The sequence below is a fragment of the Meriones unguiculatus genome, chromosome 7, assembly GCF_030254825.1.
Source record: "Meriones unguiculatus strain TT.TT164.6M chromosome 7, Bangor_MerUng_6.1, whole genome shotgun sequence".
Classification (NCBI taxonomy): Eukaryota; Metazoa; Chordata; class Mammalia; order Rodentia; family Muridae; genus Meriones; species Meriones unguiculatus.
This window is the reverse complement of record NC_083355.1, coordinates 3905344-3923030: the sequence shown is the minus strand read 5'-3', so window position 1 is coordinate 3923030 and position 17687 is coordinate 3905344. Positions and strand designations below refer to the sequence as shown.

The window sequence follows — 17687 nt, the reverse complement described above, 5'->3', positions numbered from 1 at the left end:
CCACAAGGACAGGGCTGTGCTCCCAGGAAAGAGCCCAATGGAAGATTCCAGCCCCAGACAGGGCATGCACACTGTGCCTGCCTTTCCCTCTCTCTCTCCTCCTTTCCTTCCTCCTTTTCTCCCCCCTCCCTCTCCTCTGCTCCCGCTACCTCCCCCTCTTCTCTTTTCCTTTTTCTTTCTGTCTTCCCCTTCTTCCTCCCCAGCACCTGTTTTTGGTCTCCCAACCCCTCTTCCCACACTTGGCCAGTGTCTTGCTCTGTTTGTCTGTCACCTTAACAATCTCAGACCTACTGCCTTCCTCAGCAGAGAAGAGCAATATCTTCTTCTCCAAGCAGCTAGGAGTAGAGGGATGGAGTCGCAGGAAGTTCCAAAGAGGGGTGGGTTTCTCCAAAGCCAGGATGGGAGTAAGGAGGGCAGTACAGAGTGGGGAGGGCAGTCACAGTTTGCTGCCGGGTCTGAGTCTCTTTTTATCTACAGTTAATTGACCGGTTGATAGAGCCGTGGGCCACTGCAGGAGCAGACAGAGAGAGCCAGAGTCCCACATCTCTCCAGCTGTTCTTCAGAAACTGGCCTGGACCAGAAAAGCCTGTCCTCTTAATCCCCAGAGTTAAAGCAGAAACAGCAACCAGCCCCTGAACTAGGAAATTCATGATGCGTGTGCCCGGGGAGGCGGGAGGCTATCCGTGCTTGGCTGTCAGGCTCCGGGCTGGGGAGAGGTTGCCAGCAGATTGTTACATAGCACACTAGGGTCCGGCAACCTGACACCTAGTGTGCTGGTGCGCACCCAGTGGCGAGAGAACACATGGGACAATTCCAGGGACAAAGAAAATGACTTTGTTCCCTAGGGGCCACTGCCGTGGCAGGATGCCATCTGGCAATGCCCTGCAAAAGGAGCCAGTTCTGCTTAAAGGGGACCAACTGGAGGCAAAGGTGTTTGAGTCACCTCTCCCTCTAACTGCTTTTTCCAGGGAAGACAGGTCAGGAATGCTGCATTGCAAGTGTGTCCCAAGGCAGAGGAGCAGGAGGTAGGTGTCTGCGGGCCTGTTTCCTGGGGTAATGACTTGTGGCTGAACTACCTGAGGGTGGGACAATTTTTTAAATTTTATTTAATTTTATTCTTTTGTGCATTGGTATGAAGGTGTCAGAATCCGTGGAACTGGAGTTACAGACAGTTGTGAGCTGTCATGTGGGTGCTGGGAATTGAATCCAGGTCCTTTGGAAGAGCAGACAGTGTTCTTAACCACAGAGCCATCTCTCCAGCCTGGGACACTTCTTTTTGACTAGGGTTTGCAGGTAAGGCATGGGGCAGGCAGAGCTCAGTGGTCAGTGCCAGCATTTCCCCCAGCAAGGTGCCAGGAGAGCACTGCAGTCACTTGGCTGTCATGTCAGTCCTTCCCAGAATGAGGTGCGTTCATGCAACAGAGCCACACTGCCATCCTGGGTCCCGCTGAAGAAACCATCTCAGGCCTAAGCTATCAGAAGTCGCCAGCTCAGGTCTGAGGTGCTCTCTGCTGAGGCCTCTCCTCCTTTGTGTGTGCTCAGTTCAGGGTCAGCCTGCCCATCCTGCCATGCCACGGCCCATGAGGTGGAGGCAGGGGGAGGAGGATGAGTGGTTTTCCTCAAAGTAGGAGCAGCTGGAGCCACCAAACTGACACCGCTGTGCTATGGAGTTGATGGCGGGGACAGACAGAAGCAAGCAGATTGTCCTCACATTGGTGGTCCCATGTATAAGGCAGGCTCTGTGCCCGGAGCCAGGTTGATTAGGGGCTCAGGGTGGGAGAGAGGCAGGCATTTGTAGCCTGGGGCCTTTGGAAGAGGTACTGTCAATCTGTAGGGCAGCAGAGGCCGCTGAACTCAAGAACCTGGCTGGGGTGAGAGAGGAACCCAGAAATAAAGAGGCGTGTGGAACAGGGGACCATTCTCCAAGGTAGACCCCTGACGAGACCCAGCTCTGTGTGACCCAACTCTGTGTGTCTCAGCTCTGACAGAACTGCCCAGCTGTGGGCCAGTCCTAACACCAGCACTTTGGGGAAGAAATATATTGGCGAAGAGGGTCTTCAAACAGGCGGGCGAGTTAAAACGAGGTCAGGCGGAGGAGAGAAGCTATCAAATCCTGGACACACACTGACACCAGCCACGCAGAGCACACAGGGAGACGACCAAGAAGAGAGACTGCCTCTCACTCTCAATATCTGCTCAGCAGCCACTTCAAGACCGCACACAGATTTTTATTTATCCAGCCTCAGAGGGCACCAGCCCCGCTGCCACCTCCATCTCGGGCTTGCAGCCTGCGAAACGGAGAAAATAAATGTGTGCCACTGGAGCCGGGCTGGAGAACTCTGTTAAGGCAGCGTAAGGTATGGACACAGTCCCCAGTCGGCTCCATGCCGCTCTCGGGAGCGAGGAGGGTCCAGCAGAGCTGGGGAGGATGAGAAAGGAAAGCGCGCTCAGGAGAGGACACAGTCACTTTGCTGACCCGCAGGCCCAGCTTCTAACAAACGTGGCTTTCCCTTCTTCCTAACAATGAGACAAATGCAGACATCCTGGAGGAAGAGGCATCCCTGCGTGCATGATAATTGGAAGACAGGCAGAGCCGAGCAGGCAGAGCCAGCCCTGGAAGCAGAGGGCAGGGCACCAGCGGCGGGTCTCCCTCAAAGACTGCCGTCGCCACAAAGATGGCCGTGCTTCGGTCTGCCTGCTGTGGTCCACTACTCTGGATGTCTTTCTGGCCACCGTTACTAGGCTCTGGGGAAAAACACCAAGACTGACAGCTGCCAGGATGTACCTGAACAGGCAGATACCCCATAAGGCTCTGGCCCTGCTCACCACAGACCAGTCGATGGGGGCCAGCTCCACGCAAGGGGAGGGAAACCAGCGATGTGCCTCCCCGGAGAACAAGTTCCCAGATCAGCTGTTTTCAGCGAGTCCAGATGGATGGATCAAACAAGACCCACGCCTGGCAGCCCTTGTCCTCACAGTGGGGGTGTGGCGGTGTGGGGGTATGGGGGGTGTGACGGTGTGGGGTGGGAGGAGCTGGCCTTGTCCTCACAGTGGGGGTGTGGGGGTGTGGGGTGGGGGGAGCTGGCCTTGTCCTCACAGTGGGGGTGTGGGGTGGGGGGAGCTGGTCTTGTCCTCACAGCAGGGGTGTGGGGGTGTGGGGTGAGAGGAGCTCACACCGGTCAGCGGGTGAAGGGAGAAAGCAAGAGCGTCCGACCTCTTGCCCCCAGCCTGGGGGAGTGTGCGAGTGTTTATTTTGTGTGACACTGCAGCGTGGCGTCAGTTATAGAGCTCACATCTCAGCACGGCACAGTAGAGAATGCCTAGCTGGGGAGGTCACTCTCGATGGAACACTTGTCACTGGAGAGGGAGAGCGGGAGGGCAGATCCCCTGAGCCCACCTAAGTGCTGGGTAGCTGTAATTTAGTTTCATGGAGGACAGAGCTAGGGGACCCCTGCACCAAGCTGGCTAGTGAAATTAGCCTTATGGGTGAGCTCTGGGTTCAGGACGAGTCTCTGCCTAAAGAGTGAGGAGTGATCAAAGATGGCTCCCAGCAGCAGCCTCGGGCCTGCACGCACACAGCACACATTTGCACGTGCAGCCACGTATAGATGCTACCACACTCCTGCGCTAAACGATCTCAGCGTTTTAAGCGAGTTTGCGATGTTGTAGTGAGCTGCATGGAAAGCTGTCCTGAACCCGGGGGGCTGATGGGCTGATGGGCTTCAGGGTGGAGACTGCTATGGTGACAGAGTGTTATCTACCATCCGAGAGGAAGAAATCTGGCATGTGCCGCACACACCATCTGATTCTGGTTCTAGAAGAGTTTAGGGAAGGTGGCGTTCTCCAAAATTGCCAGGCCTGGGATGAGGGTAAAAGGGGTTGGTGTCTAATAGGGAAAGTTTCACTTCTGTGGAACGTGAAGGCTCTGGAGGTAGACAGTGGAGTGGCCACATGACTGTGTGTGTATGTACGTGTGTGTGTGTGTATGTGTGTGTGTGTGTGTGTGTGAGTGGGTGTATGCACGGGCATAAGGGCAAGTGGGAGTGTGTCAATTAGAAAAAAAGTCGACAGCATAGTTGCTGCATGGAGTTGGCCACAGATAAAAATAAACTAAAAAGCCCATGTATCTGCTGGGTTCTCCTGGACTAGGCAATAGACAGCAGCCTTCCAGAACGATGCCAACGTTCCACAGAAGGGAGACCGAGGCCGGGTGATTAAGTAAGCTGCTTTCAGCTCAGCACCGAGTCAAGCGTTTACCCTTGCTGGTCCCGGCATCCCTCAGGTGCTGGAGTATGAAAGAAGGAAGAAATGCCTCCTACTGAATTCCGAGCTCCCTGTGCCAGGGAGGACACCCTGGCTTGCTAAGTACACAGCAACCAAGGGGTAAGGGCTGGTGACAGCCGGGACTGCTTTTAAAGCAAGGTCGTGTTTAAGATCAATTTGCAATACATCTGAACCAGGGGCTCTCAGTGTAAGTGTGTCAGCTGCACTGACCTCCACTGAATGGGAGGCTCACCCTGATGCTGTATGAATTTCAATTCAGCAAATTATGCTTAAGGCACAAATACCTAGAACTGCTGTAAACGCAGCAGAGACATGGCTGCCTCCGTCTGCGGGGAGCGTGCTCACACAGACGTGCTCTGAGACAGCCCTCGCTGAGGGTTCTGCAAAGACCTCTGTTCTCCGGGGCTTCTGTTCTTGCCTGCCCTTCTGCCCTGGGAGCTTTCAGCTGGACTCGGGGATGGACGCTATCAGCAGGAGCTGATGACGTCACGCTCTGGCTACTGCAGGCACGGGGCTGCATTTGGGACTGGGTGTTTCAGTCAGTGGTCTCCTCTGAGGGCTTCCTGTTGTCCTCATTAGATGATAAGTCACCTGGGCTGGGGTCGCTGACCTGCCCAACAGCCTCAGCAGCATCTACTTCCCTCTATCCTTGGGACTGCTCGTTCCCTGGGAGTGGTTGCTGGGAGCAGACTTCTTGACACGCAGATGTGATTAAGCAAGGATCCAGTTAGCATCGCCTTCAGCTGACAACGGCCATGTTGCTAAACACTGGGTGTGGGCACACGCACATATGTATGGCTGTGTCTGCATGCATGTTGTTGCAGGGAGCTGTGGGTATAGGCCTGTGTGTTTGCACATGTGTATCTGAGAGCGCAAGGGTGTGGGCACGCATGTGGGCAAGCGTGTGCATGTGTACTTATCTGTGAACCCATACTTGCATGCATGCTTGTGTGTATGGCTGATCATATGTGTGCATGTTAGTGTGTATGGACACACCCTTCACAAATGTCTTGTGCACTGGGCAAAGGCCTCCATGGAGGAAAGGGAGGGCTCTGGAGATGGGTAAAACCACTTGGGGAGGAGTGAGAATTCATACACTGTAAGCCTTAATACCCGGGGCAGTCTACTTTGCAAAGAATTTGAAATCTATACATGCAGACTGTTTCTAGTGTGAACACTTATCTCCTAATCCTTGTTTAGAAAAGTGCGTCTTCTGGTCTTTTAAGATGTGGCATAGAGCCGGGCGGTGGCAGTGGGGCACCTTTAATCCCAGCACTCAGGAGGCAGAGGCAGGTGGGTCTCTGAGTTTGAGGCCAGCCTGGTCTACAGAGCAAGTTCCAGGACAGCCAAGGCTACACAGAGAAACCCTGCCTCGGAAAACAAAACAAAACAAAATGTGGCATAGAATTTGGAGCCGATCAGTGTCTGACACCTGCCCCTGCACTTCCAAACAGGCCTGGAAGGATTGGCTACAAAATGGTGCTTCTGGACAAGACAATAGAAGCGATCACAGAAGGGCAGCAAAGCAAAGACAAGATACAGGGTGGGAATCTGCTTTCCTGCGATGCCGAAAGAGCTCTCACAGGGAGGAAACGCCTGGGACACCACAGCGGGTGTCCTGTCTACATTTTTTCAGAAGGATTGCAGTTATTCTCTTTTTTATAGTAGAGAAGGCATGTGAACTTTCATTTAAAGAGATAGTAATCCTCAGGGCTGAAGAGGTGGCTCAGCAGTTAAGAGCATGCACTGCTCTGCACAAGACCCAAGTTTGGTTCCCATCACCTATGTAGGCTCATAACCACCTATAACTCCAGGGGTCTGACACTTCCAGCCTCCGCAGGCATCTGCACTCATGTGCATGAACTTAGCTACACACACAGACATAGAGACCCACCAAAACACAGACACAGACACACACACAAATACACACAGACACACAAACACACATATACTTAATAAAAATAAGTCTTAAAAATTAAAAATTAAAAAATGCTGGGCAAGGTCTTGATGCCTGTAAACCTAGCACTCAGGAGGCAGAGGCGTAAAAAAGAAAGAAAAGGAATAATTAGAAAAGAGATAGCAACCATGTCAGAGGCGTCCAGGTCTCTGACCTCAGGGGAGTCTGACTTACGGTCTTCAGGGGGAGAGCAGGAGGGGCACACACTGAAAGTCCATTCACTCTGGGCTACTCTATGGTTCTTGGAGTGCTGACGATACTCAGTGACAACCCAGAGAGTTCACAGTGGGAACCACATTCTGCAACAATATCCTGCCAGCACCTCTACCCATGTCTACGTGAGAGTTAAATGCCCTACCCGTGCCTGTGGTTTGGACAGAGTGTCTCCGTTGCACTGTCCAGAGCCCTTGGTCTCAGGGGACAGAGGACAGCCCAGCCCAGCTTTGCCCTCAGAGGCTGTCTGGGAGAAGGTAGTGACCAGAAGTGTCACCTCGCTGCTCTTCATCAGTCACTGTCAGTTCATTGTCAACTCCTTCCTAATGTCGGCTCTGAGGGAATGGGAAGCAGGAGCTGGTGGACTTAGGGCTCTCGTCGATGTGTGTTGGGATGGCGGAAGCAGGCCCTGGCCAAGCCCTGCCATCTTAGCTGGCATGAGTAATGGCACCCAGGGATCAGTTTGAGCATGTCTTTGATTTATTATTCTTTTCATTCCCTCGTTGCCCACCCAACTCCACAGAACAGAGATAGAGAAGAAACACTAAGACTGTCCCCAAAGGGATGAGAAAAGCCACTTACTCAGTGCTGCCCAGAGGCGCTGGGTTTGGGCTTCAGGAAGCCGAGTCAGCAGCTGCCCTCTAAGGGATGGCTGGGGTGGCACCTTCTAAGAGGGTTGACGCAGAAAGAACACAGCTAAGGAGGGCCTAGTGGTCTGGCAGCGTGATTCTTAACATGGAAGAGGCGTTTAAAACGCCTCCTTCGAACTCTGTCCTCTCCCTGGCCCTGCTTCCTTCCCACTCAGCCTGTGTGGGCCAGGCAAGGCCCAGGGCAGGCTGCAAAGCTCTGAGCTACACAAACTCTTCAAAGGGCAGGGAACCTCCAATGAGCCATTATTCAGACTTTAATTCTACTGAGTGGAACTTAAAAGGCCTTTCCGTTTGCTCAGCTTGCATTCCCTCCACCCTGGGGCAAACAGCCTCCCTCCAAGGAGGCAGAAACAGTCCGCAGAGGGCACAGGCCAGCTAACCATCCAGTGTCAATCTGCTGCAGAAAGGTGGGGAGCAGCCACAGGTAGTGGCTGTGGAGGCCAGCAGCTGGAAAACACCTGGATTTTTACCATCACAAGCCCCGCTTCTTCAAAGCAACAACAGCCACAGCCTGACTTCATTTCCAGTAGCAAAATCTAGGAAGGGTCCAAGCGACACAGCTTCCTGCTCTGCAGGGCATTCCCTGACATGGGGGCTGCAGGAGAGGGGCTCTGGGCCAGGATAATAACCCAGGTGTGAGCTCTGCTGCCATGGAGCTGAGCGGCCATGACCTTGCTGAGCTCAGGGAGCGCATCTGTGCACACAACAGCATAATCATCAGTAAGACAGACTCAAGATAGCCCTTGACCGGAATCTGAAGAGATGACCCATAGCTGGAGGCACCCTGAGCTCTGTGCACAGCCCTTTGACAGGCCCAATTCCCAGCCCTTGACACTCAGCTGCTTATGAGAATTGTTGCAAACAGAGCAGCCCTGGCCATTGTCTGAGTTCAGAAAGTATTTCCCTGGTCCCTGCTCAGCTCCCCGCCCTCTGTTCTCTCCTTACTAGTATTCCTAGACCATCAACTCAATCCAAATCATCCTATGGTCTGAGATAGAACCAGATCAAGCCCTTGCCACAGCCATCCAGGACCTCCCTCTGCTCCCTGCATGCTGATGAGGTGACACCAAATGAACTAGAGGCAAAGAATACATGAGGAAGGTTCCCAAGGAAAGATGTCCCTCCTCATAACACCGCCTCAGATGAGCCAGCCTCCCTCCAGCACCACTTTGACTTTCAGCTCCATGGAAACCTGGCACGTTTGCCACCATGGGTCCCAGGACCCACTAATCAGGGCTAGGGTATCTGGGGTGGAGAAGGGCGAAGGGCCTGTTTTCCCATCCTCATTTCCTGGGGGCCCCACCCAGCCACACCTCTTGGACAGCCTGGGAGAGCATCGCTGGCTCTCTGCAGAAGCTTTGCTTTGTGTGTATTAACCCGCTTTCTCTCCTGGCATTCAGAGTACCGAGGAAGCCTCCGCCAGGGCTATTCATAGGCCAAGGGCATCCCCGGGGAGAAGAATGAGTTCACAGCCACAGCACAGGTGCCAAGTGTAACAAAGGTTCCCAGTTGGCCCAAGCCACACTGGGGAGAGAGGGTGGGAGTGCCTGGGCTAAGCCGAGCCCGTCCTTCCTCTAGCTGCGCAGCCTGCACTCTTGGGCAAAGCTTTTCGTTCCCTGTGCTTGAGACCTGGCCCCACTAGGAGCAGAGCTGTGGTCACACAGTGTGATTCCACTCTAGGTCAGACCTGGAGGGAGCCAGGGAGGAGGAGGAGGGGGAGAGCTTGGCACAGTGACACGGAATATAAATGACTCTTGTAAACAGAGTTTAATAAAAAGGCAGTGAGGGAATTTATGAGCAACCCAAGGATAATTAAAATTATTTATCTACTTACCTCCCTTGCTGGCTGATCAGTCTATTAATTATCTATTATGTACATGCTGATTTGCATTTTAGTGAGGGGAGGGGTAAGGGCAGGTGAACGACATGGGGGAGGGGCCAGGGAGGTGGATCCACGGGGGAGAGGACAGTGTGGACACCCCTTTGGGCAGAGCATGGCTCCGCTCTGTTGACCCCCATTCTCAGGTCACCTGCCCTCCCTCCGCCTGCCCACACGGGCCACCCTTGGCCACCGAGAACCAGCCACGGCAGAGTAGAAAGTGTCACATACCTGTCTGCAGAACAGGCCACTCCTGGGACAGGTTCCCGCCAAAGAGGCCTGTGGGCCAGCTCTGGGGAAGGCTGGCGGAATTCCCCGGGCACTTCCGACTTCACGCTGCCTTTGAAAAGGAAAACAAGAGAACGAAAGAATTTTCAGTCTCCTCTGATATCTGAGAGACATCAGATGCATATTGTCCCGTGTTCTTGGTTAAAAATATCACAGTGCAGTGGGAACCGTGCCTTTTGAATGCTGTGAATGAGGAAACACAGGGGTTGGGAGGAGGCGGAAACCAAGTGCTTGCTGGACAGCTATGGCTCTGGAGGTTGGAGGCGACAGCTGAAAGGTGGTCATGGGTCAGAAGTAGGGTGCCGGTGGGGACCCTGACAGGAGGTGCTGGCAAAGGAGGACCACTGATGGATGCTCCCTCTGACCTTTCAGAGGTCAGAAAGGGACCCATTCTCCTTTCCAGCCAGCACAGCCCCAATGAGTCTGTGTGCTCAGGACCGCTTCTGCTACCAAGCACTGAGCTCAACCTCAGCGCCAATGTCACACCCAAGGGACCACCAAGCTCATATACCCCGTCATTACCAATGATGCCCTGGAGCCTCGCCAGGCTGCCCGTCTATCCAAACCTGCCAGAGTCCCCTCCAGACAGCCACAGACACCCTCCGTTATAACGAGCTGCCTCTCACTGCTTGCATCTCAGTGTCTCTCGAAATGGCTCTCAGCCTGGCATCAGAGTGTGGACCTAAGCCCAGGGAGACCCAGGTCCTGCCTCTCTGCTGGACTGTCTCAGTGGGTAGATACAGGCCTTCTCTGGGCTGTACTCGGTGTATCCGACCCCCACCCCAGCCACATGATCAATTCCCAATGCCCGACTTGAGAGCGTTTGGAGAGGGCCCTGACAGATGATTAGCCGTGAGGGGTGCACCTCTGTGTGGGGTGAACAGCCTCCCCTCTCCTGCACGTTCTGATAAGCCTGATGCAAGGTCCACCTACACCTTGAACTTGGGTTTCCAGTCTCCGTAACTCTGAGAAGCAAATGTGTGCTACCTCACCAGAGCAGCCCAGATCCGCCGTTCTTCAAGCAGCTTGCCGTGGGTTAGACACTTGCAAGTGGGAAGGGGTTTGCATAGCAGCCTCACCCAAATTGTGGACTCTTCCCTGACCCACCCCTCCTGAGCCCTCCTTACCCAACCTGTACCGACCACCTCGCCTGGCCTAGCAAGCCAACCTGACCTCAGGACCCTTGCACATGCTGCCCTGACTCTCGATGCTCTTCCCTGAGCCCTGCAGGTGTCTGACAGCGTCTGCTTTCTCATTCAGGTGTCCTCTCACTCAGGGGCCTCTCTGCCTCTTCCCTTTCTGCCCTGTCATCCCATGGCCCATGCCACCATCACAGCAGGTGAGCATGCCAGGCGCCTGAACTGACAGTTTCCTAACACTGCACAACATGCTCAGAGCCCTGAAAAGCACCCACACGCAGTGGCACTCAACACGTGGTGAGCACATGCATTCATTCATGCACAAACAGTACAGTTGTCCTCGGGCCCTTACTATCGACCTTTGACCTCCACATGCATGTTCACACATATGCATAAGTACCTACACAAATGTACTACACACACACACACACACACACACACACACACGGAGGTGTGAGTTTCTTGGCACCTTTGTGGTGCCCTCAAGGCTTCCAGACTAAGTTCACACTCCCAGGGAGCCAGGCTCTTCACAGTCAGCTGTGCTTCCCCCCGCTCCTCTGTACACAGGAGTCCTTGCAGGCCTCCGTACAGGTGCCTGCCAGTCTGAACCGAACCCCTGCAGTGTTCCTGGAGGGCGCTGTCACCAGATCAAGGGCTCTGCCAACTTTTCCCCCTCCCTCCCCTTGGGGATGGTTGGCTGCCCCTTCCTACCTTTTGAGGGCCATACAACACAGGACTGGGGTTCTCAACGGTTTCTGAACTAAAAACCTCCCTCTGCCCTCCCACATTCCTGTGGCATCTGCCCAGGCCTGTGGCTCTCTATAGAGGGAGTGCGCTCTGCCATCCTAGGTGGAGCGCTGAGCCCCCCTCACACCGCCTCAGCTTCCACGACCGCAGGAAAGCAAACAGTCGTGTAACACACACAGTGGGCAGCGTCCCGTTATAGGCGTTCACTGCCAGGCTCATCTGGCCAGGCCTTGGGGCTATGGAACATTTGACGGTCAGCTATGGGGTCCACCTGCAAGGTCCCAGCCATGCATCCCAGCACAGTCTGCGTTTTCTCTTGGTAACTGGACATCCATGACCAGATCCCTTCATGAGAGATGAGTCCCAGGATGTGGGTGGGTCTGACCTAGTCATCTGAACGTAAAGAATGAGGTGGGCTTGACTTGCTGGCCTGGCAACTCCCACTGAGCCACCCTGTCCTACAGAATCTGGACAAGTCAGCCTTCTCCTGAGCTCCATAAGATCAGCCATCAGGCTGTCTGGCCATCTGGCTGGCCGGCCAGCTCCAATTGGTTCTGTCCCCTGGGCCTGTTGAGCCTTCTTCCAGTTTGGACTCTTAGATAGGTCATGTCAGTCAAGAGACCAGAAAAGCCGCTTGCCCACGTTCCTGCAGGAGTTGGGGCTGTGCCTCAGCAGTGGAAAAAGGAGACTGGAAAACGCGTACCACAATGCTTGGGGAGAAGGGCTTGGCAGTTGTAAGCCTGGAACCCACTGGCCATCCTGACTATGGAGTCAGGCAAGGCTGCAGCAAGGACACTCTGCCTGAGCTGCCCCACTCCTGAGCCACCCCCTCTGCACTGGGCTCCCTCATGGTGCCCCACACCCCCATGTCCCATTGCTTCTCAGTTCTAACAATGTGCCAATAGCTCCAATGCAGAGACGCCACAGTGAGCGCCTTGTACTAGGGCTAAGTGTGTTCAGCATTGATCCTCAGCATAGCAAGGCAAGGTGGAGCCTCCGGGACTTAGGCAGACTGGGACGACAAAAGAGGAAGGACTGGGCCGGGCTGAAAGCAGGGGTGGGGAGATTTTCCAGGAAGACGGCGAGAAGAGATATTCACAGAACAAGCTGTGTGCCCTCTTCACAGCGGGTGTGTGAGTAGGTGATACAGGGCTAGACCCCTCGAGGAGGAGACACAGTCTCTCTCTCTCTGTGTCCAAGGCTGGAGGCCAGGACACAACAGGACAGGGTCCCAAGGTGGGTGCTGTAGCACAGCTCCCTCTCGGGTGACAGGCGCCTTCCTGGATGGGGACTCGGGAGATGTCAGCTGTCGTTAACCCTCGCTTTCTACAGAACAGACCGCTCAGGCTGGGAAAGCCTTGGCCTCAGGGGCCTCGGAAACTGTGTACTTGAGATTTTATTGGCCCAATAAACCGTCCCTGCATCCTGGAGTCTTCCCTGGGCAGAGTGCAGGTGAAGACCCAGGAAGGGAGCGACCGTTCTGTGGCTCCGCAGCCTCCACGGGTGAGGTCCCAAGGGACGACCTCAGAATGCTGGGGACAGGCACCCCAAAACACACAACCTGCACTTTGTTAGCTCTTGGGAGTCCAGGATAGATGACTTCGCTGCCCTGCTCTTGCTGGCACTGGCCACTTTTCGACCACCAACTCCCAAGAGCTCCTTCTCCTACTTCTAAAACTCACTGGAAGGGAAGGCTGGTGCTGACCTCAGAGGGCGCTGAGGTTTAGTGTGCGGGGTTCCATGCAGCGTAGCTTCACTCTCTTATCCATCACTGCATCACGCTGCCCTGGCTCTACACCCTAAGGCTGCTGGCAGGCACCAGGTGGAGCCATCCTGGGCTACAGCCAGTGCTATCTTGTCTACATGTAGGGGAATCCACAGAGAGCCTCCATGTTTCTCAGAGGGTCAGGGGACAGCCTTGAGGAAAGGGCAGAGAATAGGTGGGGTCCTGTCTCTTCCTGCTAGGAAGGCACCATGGACCACAGGAGGCCAGGCCTGCAGTTCTCCTGACTACATCACTTGTCCAGAGCCCTGGCTCCTCCTGTGAGCTGCTTAGGGTGGAGGTGGATGTGGGAAGCAGGGTCTTAGCCCCCCAGCAGGGTCACTGTGGCAGTAGCGCCTCTACTTGGAGGACAGGGCTTACTCTCAACTTCCTGAGCCCACCACACACCCATTGGCAATGAACCCTGCCCATCCTCTCACATGTACCCCAACGTCCAGCTTTTCACGTGACTACTAGAGACCTGAATCCACTCCTCTCCCTGCATAGCCAGCACTCCCCACCCCAAGATCACCCTAGCCCCCCAATAAGCTGTGAACCCTCACCAGGCTGCTTATGAAACAGATGCAATGTAACATGTGTAAGTAGCTGAACTGTTCAGGGACTGGTGACAAGAAAAAAAAAAAAGGGAGGGATCTGTGCTTACTTCGGGTAGATTTTTAAACCTGACCCTTTCAATCTGTGGTTGCTTGGGTCCACAGACGGAGGAGCCTGACTCCTTTCCTGGGATTGTCCCTTGAGTCTGCAGTCCTGACAAGCCAAGTGGGGCCATGGGTCAGGCCATCTGAGAGGTCATGGCCTCTGAGCAACATGTCAGCCATAGCTGCAGAGACTTACAAGGTGAGAAGGGGGCACAGGCTACAGGATATAACAGGAAGTCCCCAAAGTGTGTGTGTGTGTGTGTGTGTGTGTGTGTGTGTGTGTGTGAAGGCAGGCCCTCACATGTCCCAGGCTGGCTTTGAAATCATTATACAGACAACAGTGACTCTGAACTTGAGACCTCCTGCTCCCACCATGTGCTGACATTATCATAAATGCTTCCCTAGGACAGGCTACCTTCTGGAGTGCCAGGGAGGCAGGTGGGGCAACAGAGCATCCCCAGGAGCAGAGGAAATAGCAGGGATCGGGCAACAGCCCTGCTCAGCAGGGTGCCCTCCCTGCTCCTGAGCACACACATGTTGGCATGGCTGGTGGAAGCCAAGTGTCAGTGAGGGCAGAGCAAGGCAGGATGTCCTGCTGGTCCACGTGTGCTGGGTGGTAGCCACAGGAGCCGGCAGATCCTGAGAGCAGCCTTTCACTGCCCAGTGCACAGGGAAACAAGGACCTAGATTCTCCCAGAGCCACCCCCCAAAAGAGCCACACATTACAAGAACTGAACAGCAGCGAAAGAGTGGGCAGAGGGCTACTGCAGGCCTCCAAGGTGCTTTCTGCCAAGCAGCAGGCCGAAGACACATCGGCTGGGCCAGGGATACCACAAAGCATGGTTCACGCCCAATGCAAGAAGGAAGTTAGAGACAGGTATTGTATGCGTGGTCTTGAGAAGGGCATGTTATTCATGTAACGGAAGCTCTCTCTCTCTCTCTGTGTATTACACACTTACGTGAGCTTTTACCCTTTGTCCCGGCGCATTCACGTGTGGAGGTCAGCGGTCAACACAAGCACTGCCTTCTGTCTGTAGATCTGTAGGTTCTCTCACTGAACCTGGGCTTGCTGACGCATCAAGGCCAACGGGCCAGTGTTCCCCAGGGACCCTCCTGCCTCCATCTCCCAATGCTGGGATTACAGGCTTATGCCGCTGCTGCTATGCCTGGTTTTGGTTTGATCTGTCTATCTATCTATCTATCTATCTATCTATCTATCTATCTATCTATCTATTTCTGAGGCAGGGTTTCTCTGTGTAGCCTTGGCTGCCCTGGACTCATTTTATAGACCAGGCTGACCTCAAACTCATAGAGCTCTGCCTGCCTCTGCTTCCCCTACTGCTGGGATCACAGGTGTGAGCTACTGAGCCCAGCTCTGATGTCTTATTTTAATTATCAAAACTTCCACAATTTTTTTTGATGACTGTGTAGTCAGACTTCAGGCCTTTGGGGGAGGGCGTCAGGCTTGCTCATTAGCCTGTGAGAACATCAGCCAGAACATGAGGATTTACATCCAGAAGCTCCATAGAGGCCGGGCGACGGTGACACACGCCTTTAATCCCAGCACTCAGGTGTCAGAGGCAGGTGGATCTCTGTGAGTTTGAGGCTAGCCTGGTCTACATATCAAATTCTAGTCTAGCCAGGGCTACACTGAATGATCCCGTTATAGAAAATAAATAAATAAAAGGAGCTTAGTGGGTCTGGCTGGTGCTCTAGTGGTCATGGGACTGGAGATGGGTGTGTCAGCAAGATCGGGGAGGAGCCAGAGGACGCCTACCTGTTCCCAGTGATGGTCCCCAGACTAAGACCATTCCTGCTTCCAGGAGCCCAACCCTCCCTGCCATCTTTGTTGTAGGCGACCCAGGCCTCGGTCCTCTGGGAAGACCCCACCCCCTTCCCTACCCCCAGGACGCTAGACAGTGTAGCATGGGGTCCTGGCTGCTTTTCCTTCTCAAGCAGAGGTTCCCAAGTGCATAAGAAACCCCAGCAGCCAGCAAAACGACTCTCCACCCCATGAGGATGGGGTACAGGGGTGGGGACAGAAGCATCCTGAGATGCTCGGCAGAATGACCTGTCACCAGAGCCTCCCTGGAGGGCCCGGGGATCTCCCATAATCCCTGCAGAGCCGCCCTCATGCAATCAAGTGTGGGACGAGCTGCTGGAAACTCTCAGTAGCGCCCCCTCCTGGCCACACCTCAAACCTGCTGCATCTTCCAGGGCTAGGTTTAAGCGTGCGCACAACTGATACACGCCTTGATCTCACGCAGCTACACTTCCAGTGTTACATACTCACAAAAGCCTCGTGATCAAATTCCAGGTCATTACTCAAGCAAAGGGACCCCTCTGTGGCCGACAGCGGCAGTTTCAAACCAATTAAAATCAGCCCTGCGTTCCTGCAGGCCGCCGCTGTGCCGCCACCCCGGAGGTCTCCCAGGGCCCATGCTCGCAATGAGCAAGACGCAGGAAATGTTAATGGAGATGCTTAAATGGCACGCCGAGGGGATTCTGGTAAATAAGGCCACTCTACGAGGCTGGGGGAGACATCTCTCGAGCTTACCCTGGAGGGAACTTCAATAAACACGAGATTGGATTGGAAACAATTCACGCCGCAAGGGTGGGTCTGCCGGCGGAGCAGGGAGGGGTCTTCGGAGGAGAAAAGCTATTTCATTTCCTATTAGTTCCTCTTTGCAAGTGTCTTTGCCTCCTGCTGCTGGCTCCTGAACCTGCCAGGGCCTGACAGCACCCACTGAGCAGGCAGGGAGGACCAGGGTGTAATTTTCAGAGTAAAAATGGGGGGTCCGTGGGATGAGATTGGACAGATAAGGGAAGGGGGTCTCTGGGGATAGTGGTGGCTTAAGGGCTGAGAAAGAAGTGTAGTGAGTCCTCGGGGCAGAGCAGCAAAAGGAACATGTCTGAGGAGTCAGGAAACAGCGACTACACACTCTGTGAGGTACCAAGGGAGATCAAATGTTTGCTGGCTTTAAATGCTTTCATTGCATTTACCTGGTGCGGGGGGGGGGGTGGTGGAGGCAGCACACACATGCCATGGCAAGTGTGGAGGGCAGAGAACACCTTGCAGGAGGCAGGCCTCTCCTAACATAGGCCCCAGGAGCTGATCGCAGGCCATCAGGCTTGGCAGCAAACACCTTTACCTCTCTGGCACACTTGTTTGTTTGTCCGTAGACATGACTGGTCATTGTGGCCCAAGAGTCCTGCTTCAGCTTCCTGAGGTGAAGGTGTGTGTGTGCCACCATACCTGGCTTACAAAAGAGCAAAAGTGACCCAGACGTCACATAGATAACGTAGAGATGACAGCCCAGCGCCCAGGTTGGGGAGCGGATGGAACAAGGCATGAGCTGCTTTTGACTTAGCTCTATAAGTGAAATGACAGTAAATTTAGCACTAACACTATCAGATGCCCAGCTAAATGTGCAATTTTAGATAAACTAAAATAACACCTTGATAGTTGTTTGATACACAGCCTTTGACATACACTAACACTAACACATACATATACATACATGCATATATTTGTATATATGTACACACACAGGCCCTCTCACAGCCTCAAGGAAAGACCTAACACTTCCCAAGGACCAACTGGGGGCCCAGCTCTTCCCCGGGCTCAGTGAGCCCTCCTTCCCTCAGGCCTATAACTAGTGGGCTATCATTCAGACGGGGAGACTGGCTGCAAATTGCCACTCGTTCAAGGCCACACAGTCAGCATGTGGCCTGGCTTAAACTGCAGACCCAGGACATTCGTATCCCAGAGTCTGCACACTTTCCCAACCAGACTCGATGCATCAAATTCTGACGCATCTCGCAAACAGAACGGGCTCGGAGGAAGCCACTATCGACTCAGCGCTCTGCTCATGGGCTTTGCTCAGCCCTTCGAACCTCCAAGTAAAGACGCTGCCAGATCGGGTGAAGACCCTGTTGTTAGGCCTGCTGGTGTGGCTTTGCCGGACTGAGCACGTCAGGGTCCATGGCTGTACCACATCCTGAGCTACCATGGCCCGGACAGGCTCTCTGAGCACCCTTCAACGTCAGCTCCCCTTAATTAAGCAGCTGTTCTCAGGAACCCGAGGATGAGGGAGGTGCCTGCCACA

At 54.2% G+C, this 17687-nt stretch overlaps 1 protein-coding gene across 4 annotated transcripts in view; it reads right to left on the bottom strand.

Annotated features, from left to right (window-relative positions):
- Rbfox3 (RNA binding fox-1 homolog 3) overlaps positions 1-17687 on the bottom strand; it is a 398556-nt gene that overhangs the window by 166420 nt on the left and 214449 nt on the right. For all 4 annotated transcript variants that reach the window (XM_060386301.1, XM_021639830.2, XM_060386299.1 and 1 more), the window contains exon 3: positions 9215-9323. The gene's annotated coding sequence lies outside the window, so the exon portion shown is untranslated. The remainder of the gene's footprint in view (positions 1-9214; positions 9324-17687) is intronic.